This window comes from Ambystoma mexicanum, chromosome 2p (assembly GCF_040938575.1).
Source record: "Ambystoma mexicanum isolate Mex_15411 chromosome 2p, UKY_AmexF1_1, whole genome shotgun sequence".
Taxonomy (NCBI): domain Eukaryota; kingdom Metazoa; phylum Chordata; class Amphibia; order Caudata; family Ambystomatidae; genus Ambystoma; species Ambystoma mexicanum.
The window spans coordinates 343,996,239-344,011,186 of NC_090923.1; the positions used below are offsets into that span (position 1 = coordinate 343,996,239).

Below are 14,948 nucleotides of genomic sequence, written 5' to 3' on the forward strand. Positions count from 1 at the left end.
CCCCCAATCGTACGTCTTGCTATTAATGGAGATCTTTCGTACCAAGTTCAGGTAACTAAGGGTACCAAACAAGGCCGCCTGTTATCTCCAGTATTATATGCGCTCCATCTTGAACCACTGTTGTCCAGAAGTAGAGACGAGGAAAAAAATCAAGGGTATTTAATTTGGGGGAGAAAAGCATAAAATTAGGGCCTTTACAGACGGCTTATTATTAACGGTGACTGATGTACCAACTTCTCTGCAGGCACTAGCAACAAAACGGACAATTCGGCGTGGTGGCGGGCCTGAAAATAAATATACACAAATCGGTGATAAGATTTCAAGTAGGGAAAATATACGGAATGAGTAATGATTGTGAGAACCAGTTTGCATTGACACAAAAGGGCATACGATATCTGGGGGTGCAGATACCCGATTCTCTGGATTTGATGTATCAAGCAAATTATCCCCCTCTTTTGGAATAAATTAAACAGTAGCTCAAAGTACGCAACTTCCTGACCACTTCGTGGACGGGAAGAATAAATGTAGTTAAAATGATGGTTCTTCCAAAACTGTTATATTGCTTCCAGGCTCTCCCAATGATGGTCCCCCAGAAATTCTTTAAGGTTATTAACAAGATTATAAGGTATTATATCTGGAAAGGCAAGAAATCAGGGTAGCATGGACAACGTTAACAGCATCAGTACTCAAAGAAGGCATGGGTGCGCCAGATTAAAAAATATACTATCAAGCAGCCCAGCTAAGAATTATTAAGGAATGGTTTAAAGGAGACATGGAGGAAATGTAAGTGCGGATAGACAGAGCAGTGATGGGAAGGCCACTAGAGGAAGTCCTTTGGTGTCAAAAACAAGGTGATCCCATTCAAATGTACAATAGTAAAATCACAGCTTTGATGGTACAGGTGTGGGATGCTCTGGTCAAGCGGGCAGGTATTACCACATTTCCCTCTCCCTTTACAGCTCTTTTTCGCAATCCCCAGTTTACTCCGGTATTAGGACAGAGTGCATTCAAGACATGGGAAGAAGCTGAATGTTTAAAGATGGTTGATTTGGTGGAGGGTGGAGAAATAAGTTCCTTTCAACAAAGTAAAAAAGCATTCTCCCGGAATGAAAACGAAAGATTGAGGTATGCTCAGCTTCGGCACTGGTTAATGGGAATTAAACACTTTATAATAAGGGATCTTACCCCCTTCGAGAAGTACATTACCACAAACCCAGAGGACAAACATGTGGTTGGTGCATTGTATAAAATCATTGGAGAGAATCCAGGTCAAGTGGAATGGGGGTATATGAAGCTATGGGAGAAAGACATAGGCACTACCATTACGGAGACCCAATGGTTGGTGGTTTGCAAGGGAATCCTGAAATGGATTTGGGCACTTCAGATACGTGAAATGTCGGTCAGGATAATGGTGCAATGGCATCTCACTCTGGAGAAATTACATCGGTTTTATACAAACATTTCAAAGGAATATTGGCAGGCATGGAAGGAAATAAGAACATGGGGTCATATTTGGTGGGAGTGTCCCAAAGTAAAGGTATACTGGGGAGTGTTAATAAGGCAATGAGAGATTTTTGGTCCCCAAATATGTAGAGACATGGGGGAATCAATGTTGGGTTTGGGGGACATAAAGGAGGTTCTCACCGTAAAGAGTCAAAGGAAAGCCGCTGTGTCACTAATTTCTCAAAATTGGAAACAACCTACAGCCCTTACAGAACAAGATTGGTTAATGAAAATGTAGCATTATGTCCCTTGGAATGGGTTACATATGTGCCGCCAATGATCTTTGTTTACACGCCAACAAGACTGAGATCCTACTCATCGGTGCACCCCCTCCATCATTTCCCCTCACTCTCTGGTCGGCCTCTTTTGGCCCTCCTCCTGCCCGTACCTGCGAAGCTAAGAACCTCAGGGTCATCTTTGACTCCACACTTTCCTTCTCCGCACACATCTTTGAAGTGTCCAAAAAGTCAACCCTCTTACTGCACCTCCTTAAAGGTACTCTTCCGTTACTCTCTTTCCCTCAGAAGCTCCTTGTCTCAAAAGCTCTGATTCTCTCTAGGCTGTACTACTGTAACAGCCTCTTTCTAAATCTACCTGCCTCCACTCTCTGCCCTTTACAACTAATCCAGAACAGGACTGCAAGACTTTTCCTTGGCCTTAAACCCTGGGATTGAATCTCTCAAGCTCTGAAATCCCTTCATTGGCTCCCTGTGGTTGCAAGGATTACATTTGAAACCTTGTGCATTGTCCACAAGGCTTTCTGGGACCTGGGTCCAAATTACCTTCAACTATCCCTCCGTAAATATTTCCCTTCTACAGCCGGTCGCTCCTCTACCTCTAACTCCCTCAGGGTCAGTTGTTTTTCAAAGAAACAAGCTGGTGGTAGATCTCTGTCTTCGGCGGGGTCCTCCCTCTGACTTTAGGAGAACCATCTATGGTTCTGGAAGCTCAAGACCTTCCTCTTCGCCTCTACCTTTGCCCCTCTTCTCCCCTGCTGATCTGCTTTCTCTCTCGGCACTGCTGCACCTGGCCACCCTCTGCCCTTCGGGCCCTGGTTACCTGCTCACCCTGCCAACCTTCTGCACTGTCTCCTGGCCCCCCTTGCACCTGGGCCTATATTTGTACCCATACAGCCCCCCCCCCCCCAACTCTTTTTCTGCACTTATCAGATACTCCCCATCTGACTAACCTTACACTCGGCCACTCACATGCTGCACTACTGCTTTGATTACCTTATTTATTTATTATTTATTTACTTATTATTTATCTTGTCCTCTCCTATGCTCTGTACTTTCCAATTTCTCCCTCCTCCCATGCACTTTGCCCCTTTTCCCTTCCCTGTGCACTTGCGCATTCCCAATGTCACTGGGCCTAGTAAGGTCATTGTTTTTGTTTTTCTGCCGTTCCCCTCCCTTTGCCTGGCCGCGCTCTGAAACACCTGTGTACGAGCATGATATAAATAAAATATATCATATCATATCATTACAAGGGGAACAAAAGAAGTTTAAGAAGGATCGGGATTTGGTGTTAGACTTTCGGCATAAAGACTGTCAAGAGAACTGGTGTCCACAAAGAAGACGAGCATTGGATTTATTCTGATGAAGGTACAAGCAGACTGGATTCAAGAGACTGATATCGACAATGGTGGCAGCTGTCCGGGGGTGGCGTGAGGGGGAGGGTGAAAAGGGAAGTTGAGGGTGGGGTGGAGGTTTTTGTATGTGAAAAAAAAATATGTTTTAAAAAAAAACAGAAAACGTCAGTATTTCGCTACCTGCACCTTAAAGGTTTGCTAAGTCAAGACAAGCGGAAATTGCTAGCTATATTCCCCTGACAAAATTTGAAACAGTACTTAACGCACAGGACAGTAATAATTGCCAAATCTCGGCACTGGACAAATTCATCAAGGAGATGCTAACCCCTGACTAAGGAAACCTAAAGAGTAAATGGGAAAGAGACCTGGGAAATCGAATATCAGAGAAACTATAGGCAAAATGTTGTTCAAAATCATACAAGGTATTGCAGTATACAATTTAAATTACATGGTTAGCTATTGCACACATGGCAGTTACCCCCTGATAGGCTCTCCAGAATGTACCCGCGAACTAAAAATGAGTGTTGGAGGGGGTGTGGGCAAAGGGGCTCTAATTCCATATGTGGTTACACAAGTGTATATGGAATGAAGTGCTCTCCTAGCTCAAGCAAGTGTAGGAATTTCAAAGGGACCATGACACAATATTTCTATTTTTTGGCCTATCTAAATAAGGGGATGTCTTTTGCAAATTTCCATACATGGCACATTATTCACTCATGGAGGCAAGAGCCTGCTTGGCCCAGAGTTATAAAAGAGAGCAGCTCCCATCGAAAAACAGAATGGCTAAGAAAAGCCAAAGAGTTGTATTTGATGGGGAAACTAACAGCCTGGCTACATAAGCCCATCAAGGATATGGAGATGAAATGGTTCCCATTTTGGTCAAAACATGCAAGCTAGTAGTAGGGTAAGAAGGAAACCAGAGGAGAGGTACCAAGGCTTTTAAATGTCACAATCCTGGGGAACGGTTCTGCTTGGAAGTGACTGAATGTTGTAGAAACAGAACGGACAACTTAAGCAGCAATCTTTAAGAGTCAACTCAGACCAGAGTTCGAGGGGAGGAAGATCAATTAGGACAAGGGGAGATAATACCATGCACTTAATGACACCGAGATTTGATTAAGATGAGAGGATATTGGAGATATGCTACGGGCCTGGTCAAAGGTACACACAAAAACCATAATAGTAATATGACATGTTTGTAAATGGTGCATGAAAAAGGTTCATTTTTGGCTGCTCGTAACGTTAATGAAAGCTGTACATGTCTTTTACGTCTTTCTTTAAGGTTACTCCCCATTTTTTGCTCCATTTGTTAGGCGGAGAAGAGGGGCACTTGCCGCTCCTATCTTCTCCACCATAGAAATACTCCCAGCATTTGCACTGGGATGGATTCTTATTGAACATAACAGTGAATTCATGGATAATGAGAAGCATTACATGGGAAAAGAGTTAATCATCATGTTGTCATAAGGCTTATTGTATGTGGTTGTATTTTTATGGACACTCTGTACTGGTTCTGACGTTACAAAACCAATAAAGATTATATATATTTTTTTAAATATCGGGGGTTCAATGAATCCTAGACTTAACATAAATACATGTTATTCAGATTAAAAAGTAGACGACAAAAACCTACGAAAATCAAACAATATCATTCAAAGATTCTATCATGGAAGCTATACTGTCAAAATGTATTGTATTGTATTGTATTATATAGCGCCTTTTACCATTATGTAGAATGAGGTATCTCATGTTCCAGTCTATTTAACATTGTGGACAGATCAAAGAGTATATGAGTAAACAGGACACCAGATTGCCATTAACTTGGAGAATATTGTTCATCATCCAATAGGAGTCAAGTTAAGGGGGAAACACAAGAGTCAAATACCACTAGCAAAAGCAGCCGCCGAAACACAACAAACAGGAACAGTTGCGAAACATGGAATGTTCAGCAGCAGTCACTTGTATAGTACATAACCCTAAATTACTAATACCTGGGATGTAGAGAAGTGGTCAAGATACTGGCAAACACAGTTCTACTTCTATTGTGTTCAGGCTGAAACATAATTGCCTGGGTCTGCACATCCCAGAAAGTGTTATGGTGTGCTTGATGTTCCCCCTCCTGCAGTGATCGTAATCCTTGCAGCCCACTTAGGAGTCCCCAGATCAAAGGCAGCCTGCACCTCTCACTGCATCACTGGCAGAGAAGGGACCCCCATATAAGGAGGCATATAATAAAGGGTCACAAGTGCAAGTCAACAAGCTGCACCGCTAAGGGCATGGTCACGGGTATACACAAAAACCATAATAGTAATATGATATGTTTGTATATGGTACATGAAAAAGGTTCATATCTGACCAATGGGGCTCATTTCTGGCTGCTCATAACGTTAATGAAAGCTGTAAATGCCTGTTACGTCTTTCTTTAAGGTTACTCCCGATTTTCCTCAATTTATAAGGCGGAGAATAAGCACACTTGCCACTCCTTTCTTCTCCACCATACAAATACTCCCAGCATTTGCACAGCATGGATTTTTATGCTAGCGCACATGCTCTGGATCCCTATGGAGTCTGCTGGCCTTTCCACTAGCTATAAGCAGGCAGACTCTGTAGGGATCAATTGTAAACACTTCCTGCCATGCGTACATGGCAGCTAGCGTTTACTCAATTTGATTGATTGATTTATTGATTTTTGCACGGCAGAGTGTAAAAGGGAGACCAAAAGCTGGCGTACATGCTTGTACGCCACATGATGCCTTCTCCTTTGCCACTTAGCTGTGCAAATGACGAAAAGATTTGATGGCCATGACCCACCTACGTGTAAGTCTACACATAAAGGGTCAACACCGCAGAATAACATGGAGCTGCAAAATGACCTCCAATATGTTTTTCAGTTGGTAGAATACCTCAACCATAACTAGATAAGACACACTTATAGGAACCCTGTTTGTTGAAGGAACTAAAAAAATGGCTTTAATGGAAAAATGTTATAAGGTAAATGAACTCATATTGGTTTCAGTAAACATGAATTGATTGAATAGTAAAATTAGGTGATTTTACCAACACGTGTTTCACTCAAATAATGAACCTCCTAGGGGGCTAGGATCATTTATGATTTAGAAAACATGCAGTTTTCTGATATTTTGATGTTGTTATAATTTTGAAGTAGGGCTTCAATGTCCATAATCTTTGTTGCATTTGATGTTTTGTCAAAACATGGATATCTCGTTTGGTGTCTGCTTACTGCCTCAATCTTAAAAAGTGACTTCACGCGGCGTGGCCAAGAGCGCCATCGATGTGGTTGCTCTTTTAATGGCCTCAATGGGAAGCCCGAAGCAACACGATAATATGCGGTCTTAAGTAACCCAACCGAATCAACACCGCTCCCCATGACAATCGGAACTCTCTGTGAACAGCTGAGTCCATAAAGTCTGGGCGGTTTATGCTTTGAACGCCCGAAATCAGCCTCCGAAGAAGCTGACCCGACAGCGTTCTACAAGCAAGATGGCGGACGGATGCCGCTTGTAAGGAGAGCGGTGAGGACCTACTTCTGAATGCTGCCGCAGGATTGAGGGTACCGGGCACAATGATGGCGACACCAGTGGGCCACTGCCAAATGCATCGGGGGGGGGGCCCGGTGTCCTCAGAGCAGTGTGTGCAGTGCTGCAGGGAGACGCCACCCCTTTTAACAACAACGAGGATGTCCGCCACCATAAGGGCAGTCCATCAAGCCGCGCGCTGAAGGCCCATAGCCCTACCCTCCCACCCACCGCGCCTGGAGTTCTGCGGTCCCCGTATCTGGGGCCTCACAACTGCCGAGCCATACGACGGCCCCGCCGGAGCCACGCAGCTCGAAGAGCGGTAGTCTGTGGCAACCTGCGGGCCTGAAGATGACGGCCCGCCCACCATCCTGATCTGCCGGAGACCCACGGTGCGGCATGCGGGGGACTTGTGAGGGGCACCTTACCCCAGTGGAGGGAGACAGTGTTGCTGCCACACGAGCGGCCCACTAAGGAGCACATTGAGGGTGCGCGGCCCTACTTCTACTTCCCCCTCCAACCCCCGCCTGAAGCTCCACAACCCTCCGTGGCTGCCGAACCACGCGCCAGGCCTTCTGAGCCATCCTGCTACCTCCCGTGGATCCGTGCAGTCCGGGAGGAGCGGGGACCTGCGGCGACCTGCGAGCTTGAGGATGACAGCCTTCCCACCATCTTATGCCACCGAGGGCCTGCACCGTAGCACGCGGGTGAGGCGGGTCGGGCACCTCACCCCAACAAGGGGATAGCACGCTGCCGCCATACGGGCGGCCCACTGCAGAGCACATGGAGTGTGTGCAGCCCTGCCTTCCTCCCCCGCTTTACCCATCTGGAGTTCCGAGGACACCGGGCTGCGCGTCGGATCTTACGGAACTAGTCCGCCTCCTCCCACAGGGCCCTCTCACCACCCTGAGCCTCCGCTGGAGGATGACAACACAGTTGGTGGGTGACCTGTGGGAGCGCCCTGCTGCAATTGAAGGGCATTTCGGGGCAGGCGTGCAGATCCTGGCGGAGGGGTACTCCCTTCCCCTCCCCCTCCTGTGGTGCGGGATAGACCACCGGAGAAGCCCACCGACATCCCCCGGGCCTCGCAATATCATCAGGCCGCCAGAGACAGACACCTAACATCATTCCTGGGGTGCTCCGGCCCACTCAGCAGCTTCCTGTCCCCCCCCACTGTCAAGATCCTTGGTCCCCTCGCGGCGCTGGAGGGGGGGGCCCTCCTCCCTCCACCTTCTCCACTCTGAGAACCGAATGCTACCTTCCGGAATCCCAACATATGCGAGCGAAGGGTCCCGGCGCTTCTTGCCTACCTGCCTCTGCCTATAGAGTATAGGGCACCTTCTCCTTACCCTCAAAAGACTGGTGGGGCCCACTCCTGCGCATGCCCCACTGTGAGTCACAGTCTTACTGGCTTCCAGAGGTGTCCAACACCACTCCTGGGGCGCCCCGGCCCACCCAGCGAGCCCCTGCTCCTCCGTCAAGGAAACGCCTAGCACCTCTTCTCCTCCCCCAAACACCTCTGGCCTCCCACCTGCTCAGATGCTCCACCTTGGTCCATGAACTCACTAGGTATACGTGGGGGACCTCTTCCAGTGCCTTCTCCCGGACTTAGATAAGGCCCAACTCCTATTAAATCGCACTCACAGATTATGCCCGCGTCGTGGAGTGGAGTGGGATTCCCCCCCCCACCGATGTCATTACCAGGGTACACTTTTTCACCACTAAAGAAGCTATCTCATCAATCTGTTGCACCCGGGATGAGCTAACCTTTCAAGGCTCCTCACTTCAAATCTATCAAGACCTCTCTCTCATCACTCTGCAGAAAAGGAGTGCTCTCCGACCACTGGCTATCTTCCTCCAGGCCCAACAGGTCAGCTACAGGTGGCTCTACCCAACAGCACTACAATTCACCTACAAGGGCACCTTAAGGAGAATCAGCCACCTCGAGGATGCCTCACACATCATGCATCCACTCTCGCCAGTGACCACTCTTCCAGGGGCTTCTGAGACCACCACGGATAAGGGATCCCATACTCCCGCCAAAAGAAAAGAGAAATACATGGACAAGGGTTCCAAGGTTCAGGAGGAAGAAATGACCAAAGATTACAGGGAGACACATGTGCAGGTGACCCGGTAGCAGTTGCTACATACACAAATATCCCCTAACTCCCACACAACCGGAGTCTCAATTGGCATGACCCTATCCTCCCTCAAGCCCAGATCTCCGTGCCTCTGGCGAGACGCTACATACCATAACTCTGCACAAGATTCACCTGACACACATTGCATCGCCCCCTCCCCCCCCACGGCTCCTGCCCACTTCCGAGGTATGATACACTTCAAAATCCTTGGAATGCCAGACTTAGTCTGGCCGCAAGTTTCAGCCATGTTGGCTAACCACGGTTGCCTGGCCCAGTTGGCCTGGGGTGGTGCCGGCCTCACTAAACTGGCCCCCCCGTTAGTTAATACCTGGCCTCCATGTTGGAGGAAGGGACTAAAATCGCAAGACCAGGATAACAAGCGAACAACCAACCGCACCTATGCAAGCAACGGCTGACTCCAACCCGACCGATGCCTCTCACCTGAGCCCATCAGCGGCCTCCCCCACCCACCCGGGATCATAGCATCCTGAGAGTCATCTCCCTTAACGGTAGAGGGCTGAATTCCCCCCCAAACGCAAGCCTATTGTACAGAAGCTCCAGGATGAGGAAGCGGCAGTGGCCCTTCTCCAGGAAACCCACCTACTACCAGCAGACTTTGGGCGCCTGCGCTCACAACAATTCCCAAAGCAATTCATTGGCTCGGGTGGCAACAAGAAAGGGGGCACGGCAATTCTATTTCGGAAGGGGTTGAACCCTGATATCATGGAAACCAAACTTTGCCCCGAGGGAAGATTTGTGGCAGTGAAATGTCTCCTGCTGGACCAGATGTACACCCTCATCTCGGTGTACGCCCCAAATACAGGTCAAGTCGCATTCTATGAAGCCTGGAGCACCGCCCTGGCTCCCTTCGCAGAGGGCCAAATTGTGATGGGAGGAGACTTCAATGGAGTGCCAGACCCCACGAATGACAAGTCGCACCCGGCCTCCTCGGGTGATGTCGCCCTAGCCCTCGGTCTACTGCCATTATTCAGGACCATGGAGGTGGTCGACTCATGGCGGGTACTACACCCTTCAGAAAAGGACTTCTCCTTTTACTCGTATGTCCACAGAACTTTCTCGAGGATTGACCTCCTCCTAACATCACCATAGGTACTCACCTTCACCAACGAGGTCTCTATTGGATCGAGAATTTTGTCCGAACATGCTCCAATTACCCTGGAATTATGCATCCATAACCCGACCCCCACAACCCGCCGTAAATGGTCACTATACGACCCAATATTAAATGACATGCCGACACGGGATGCCATAGCAGCGTCAATCTCGAACTTCTTCCAGGAGAACCTCAATGAAGATACCTCCCCAGCCAATACTTGGGACGCTATGAAGGCAGCCATTCGGGGGGAACTGATAGCCCGTGGAGCGGCATACCACAGGAGCAGGAGGCAGACGCGTATATCCCTTGAGGAAGAGCTTCAGGAAGCGGAAGCTATCCATAAGGAGAAAGGATGGTCCCCCAAAATACAACGAGCGCTCCGGACGGCACAGAAAAAAAATCGAGGCGCACTAGGCCCAACATACGGCACATCTATTAGGCCAAACCATTTTATTACGTCAGGAACAATAAGGCAAACAAGATAATGGTAGCAAAACTCGCCAAAATCAAGAAGAATAACACCATCATCACATTACGTGATCCCCAGGGCACAATCCAATACTCAGAGTCAGAGAAACTATGACTAACGACGACCATCTTAGGCAAGTGATGTCTGCCCCACCACAAAACCCGCAAGAGCAGACGGAATACCTGCAGAAGGCCGCCCTCCCCCAGCTGAAGCCCTCAGCCCGAGACATCCTGGACGCACCGATCTCAGGAGAAGAGGTGGAAGAGGCAATAAAAAACCTTAAATCTAGACCCCGCGGACCGGACGGCTACACCACCAAATTCTACAAAATCTTGAAGCATCAACTAGTAACGCCTTTGGTGAATCTGTTTAATTCCTTTCTTAACACAGGCTCTGTAACCCCCTCCATGCAAGAATCCATCACAGTCCTCTTGCCCAAGCCTGGAGGGGACCCAGAAAACCCAGCATCTTACAGACCCACTGCATTGCTGAATATCTATGCAAATATCTGTTAGGCAGAAACCTGTGCAGTTACCTTAGGGAACACTGCAAAAGATTTAGGACTACAGGTGTTAGCAGTAAACCCACTTGGTAGCAGTCTGTACCACCGAGATTTACCTGGTAGCTGTGGCTGAGCAGTAAGACTTCTCTCAAGAAGAGTAGGGCAGTATGCAAAGTATACACAATAGGCACTCATACACAATAATACAAGCAAACACTGACCAGAGCTTTGGTATCAAAGTATATAATTATTTATTTAAACACACACTGTTTGAAACACTCCAGCACTCTTATTTGTAAAACACTCTAAACATAGTTACTATTATAATATATACAACCCTTATTCCTTATCAGACAAGTCTTAGTTAACACCACTTATTTCCAGACAGAGGTGAGCGCTTAACTATAGATGGCACTCCAATAAGTTCATGAAAAAGGGAGGGAAAAGGGCAGAATATGTGAAGATACACCACTCTAAGATTTAGGAACACTTTTAGCAAGGCAGAAGAGCAAAAGTCACTTGTGAGCCAAGGTCCATAGGCTGGGCCCACTCTTAGAGAGAGCAGAGCACAAATGCGCCCAAGATCACACAGTTACACTAGGCTTTGAAAGTCTTGCAGAGAGTTCGAAAAGAGTTTAGAGAGGCTCAGAAAAGTTTAGCCAGGGTGTCCCAGGCTAACCCAGGTTCGAAAGTCGGGGTCTAAATCTACCCCGTACAGTCGGTGGCAAGGGAAGCCAGGCGGAACACGGTACCTTAAGTGGGAAGGATCCTCCAGCGGTGGCAGTTATTCCTGGCAGCGGGTGCAAGTCTCGGCGTCGTCCAGGGGAAGAGAAGATCTCGACTTGGAGGAAAGATGAAGGTCGTTGCACTGCCAGGGAAGAAACCAGCCGCGGAGTATTCCGGTTAAAGGTATTACCCTTTATTTTGCGGTCGTGGTAAAACGTGGTATTCCGGTTGCCGGGGTGCTTGGTACAGGCAAGGCGGCCACGAGATGCGTTGGTACAGCGAAAAGACGGTGAAACTGGTTACCCCACCAGTCAAAGGAAGAAGACTCTCTGGCGGGAGATCTCCTCTGTAGTTGAGAAAAGTGGTGAGACGGTTCGGCAGGGCTCCACCGGTGGTGTCGTCGTAGCAGGTCGGCTCAACTTCTCCCTCATCGGATTCTTAGGTCCTGTGACGACTTCTGAAGTTCCAGTCCCCAAAGCCCTGCTTTTATGCAGAAAACCCTCATTCACTCAGCCTAGCTGTCACTCAAACATGCTAAGTGGTGAGCCGGCCGGCTCACAACTTGGGCCAATCAGGACGGAGTGCGACTTGAGTTGCCTAGGCAACTCAGTCCAGGGTGCCTAAATCCCCCTCCTCCCCTCCTAATTACCCCAGACAGAGTGGCACCACTTTGGAGGGCTTCTGTGGAGAAGCCCGCCAAAAAAGTGGAACAAAGGGCTCGACTTGGGTTGGAGTCACAGAAGAGAACACAAACGCCATTTTAGAACCGAGTTTTGGCAAAAAATACCAACCGGAGAATTAATAATAAATGAATAAACTGGCGGTATGTTCGAGGCTATCGTAATTAAATAAATAAAGATAGTAGCCTCGAACAATGGGAAAATCCCATAGAGAAATATTTGCGGTTGAATATAAAAAGTAGTATGCACTGCCACCAGCCAAAACTCGATCAGGGGGGACGGAGACGTGCCCCCTCGACTAACAGACCCCGGGGCAATCGAATTGCCCCAGCCAGTACGTCCACAATATGATGGTTTGTACTGGTTCTGTTCAGAATTCAAGACTAGTAAAGTCAATGGTGACTTTACATGCCCTGGGAGACAGTAGTCAGTCCCAGGGTATGGAGTCTATACTGGGGGGTCACTATGACACCCCTGTGTTACTGCACTGAGGGTGCTGTGTAACACACATCCCAAAAACACATGAAGCCCTATGGAGTAAAAGAACCCATAGCCCATTAAACACATCTAGAGTCAAAGGAACACACTCAAATCATGTCCAAGAGTGAGGGTAAAAAGAGTCTCACTCTTGGCAGGAGAAAAAAATAAACCCCAACAATCCAGCAAAGCTGCTGGAGGACTCACTAGGTTAGGAAATTCAGCCTAAACAGAGAATTCTCCCTAACACTCTGACCGCCCGAGATGGGTGGAGCTCGAACAGTCCCGCTTATCTCTCCCTCTACGCTTTCTCCCACATATTCCACCACCCATGCGACAAACAAAGAGACTACTGCTTGCCACCAGGCACACTGTAGACGCTTGGGACAGAGCGCTAAAGAAAAAAGATGTCCCTAGAGGACTGAGCCCCTCATCGCCAATATTCCATAACCCAACCTTCGCGCCTGGTATGAACCCCCGGAACTTTAGGAACTGGATCACAGGGGGCTCGGAGTCCTTGTGGCAAATGTTCTTGGGGGGGGGGGGAGACCACGCACCTTCATCCAATGCAAGGAAGCCTTTCAACTTCGCGAGACGGACAGGTTTTCCTATATCCAGCTCCGCCACTGCTGCTCCCACCCACAAACCCGACTGGCTGCAACCCGCCCCTCTACGGCGTTGGAATTAACTTTAATGGATCACCCAGCCCGAGGTAAGATCTCTGCCCTATATAAATGTTTCCAAGGGGACATCCTCGCCTCTAAAACTTGCGCTATGGCACAATGGGAGGCAGACCTAGGCCATCCCATAGAGGACCAGACCTGGGCAGACATTTGGGCTCGGACGCACTCATCCTCGACCTGCATCACCAACAGGGAATGCACCTATAAAATATTGCTACGCTGGTACTACTCCCCCCTTAAGACTCCACCACATGAACCAATCCCTAGACACAGCATGTTGGAGGCAGTGCGGACATACGGTTCTTTCCTCCACATGTGGTGGACATGCCCACAAGCCCAACAGTTTTGGAGACAGTGCCTAAATATCATTGAAGATATTACCCAAACGATGCTTCCCCTAGAGCCTGAACCCATTCTGCTGGATGCTCCGGTCCCTGAAATATACTCGAGGTCTGGAGCTAAAGCCAAGCTTCTCTCACAACTCCTCCTAGCAGGAAGAATAACAATTGCCTGCTCCTGGAAAGCCAGGGAAGGACCACTTTTACCCCTCTGGTGGACCAAAATATGGGACATCCTCATCGCAGAGAGGGTGACGGCGACCAGGGTGGGGACTCTACACCGCTTCCAAAATATCTGGGGCCCATTTCTGGATTATGGTAAAAAATTCCCAGCCCTTACATACAAGCCCCAGCAAGCCAAGCGGATCCTGTGCGGCGGGAATACACCCATCGAGTGGAGCGAAGCACAAAAAAGGGAGGGGAGGGAGCCCCAACCTCCAGGACACTAACCCGGACAGACATTCATGGCAGGGGATGGGGGAGGGAGTGGAGGGAAAGAAATGTGACTGGAGAGTGGAAGTAATGCATAACTGTACTTGTTTCCTGCCTTCTTTTAAAATAAACATTTTTTTTTAAATAAAAGTGACTTTCACTTAATGAATTTGCTTATACAACTTGGACGTCTGGTGCAAATGTTTGTTCTCAGTTAATCCTTATTTTTGTATTTTCTGTTTCTTCTATTGTGGGTCTTGCAAAACAGCGTTTCACTAGGAACATTGTTTTAGAAGTGGAGGGCTGTTACCTAAAAGGATCTTGTTAGAACCTGTATTTGTACCATTACCCAATTTAAAATGGTAATCAATTTGTCAACCTCTGAAGGATGGGTACAACCTGCTGGGATTCAAATCTGCCCAATGCTAGCTGAACACAGATAGATTCAGTGTGTGAATACATCACTGCAATCCATTTGTGGCAAAGCACCTGACAGTAATACTATGTGTCAAACAACAAACACTTGTGGAGGAGAGGAAAATCTGACCAAATCAAGCATAGGTTAATTCAAAAGCAATTACCAAATCGTCCTACTTTGCCAACAAAAGGAATTGCATTGCATGTCAGATAGTTCAAATATCATCACACATTGATATGGTGATTCATACTTAATTCTTCTCCCTCTTAAATCCTTTCATAATATGTGCTGTTTTTATCCGATTTAGTGATACTCATTTTAGAAACCTCAGAAAG

At 47.9% G+C, this 14,948-nt stretch overlaps 1 protein-coding gene across 1 annotated transcript in view; it reads right to left on the bottom strand.

The window, feature by feature from the left end:
- Window positions 1–14,948, bottom strand: part of DNAH12 (dynein axonemal heavy chain 12) — a 3,791,933-nt gene that overhangs the window by 2,220,005 nt on the left and 1,556,980 nt on the right. The gene's annotated exons all lie outside the window — the stretch shown is intronic.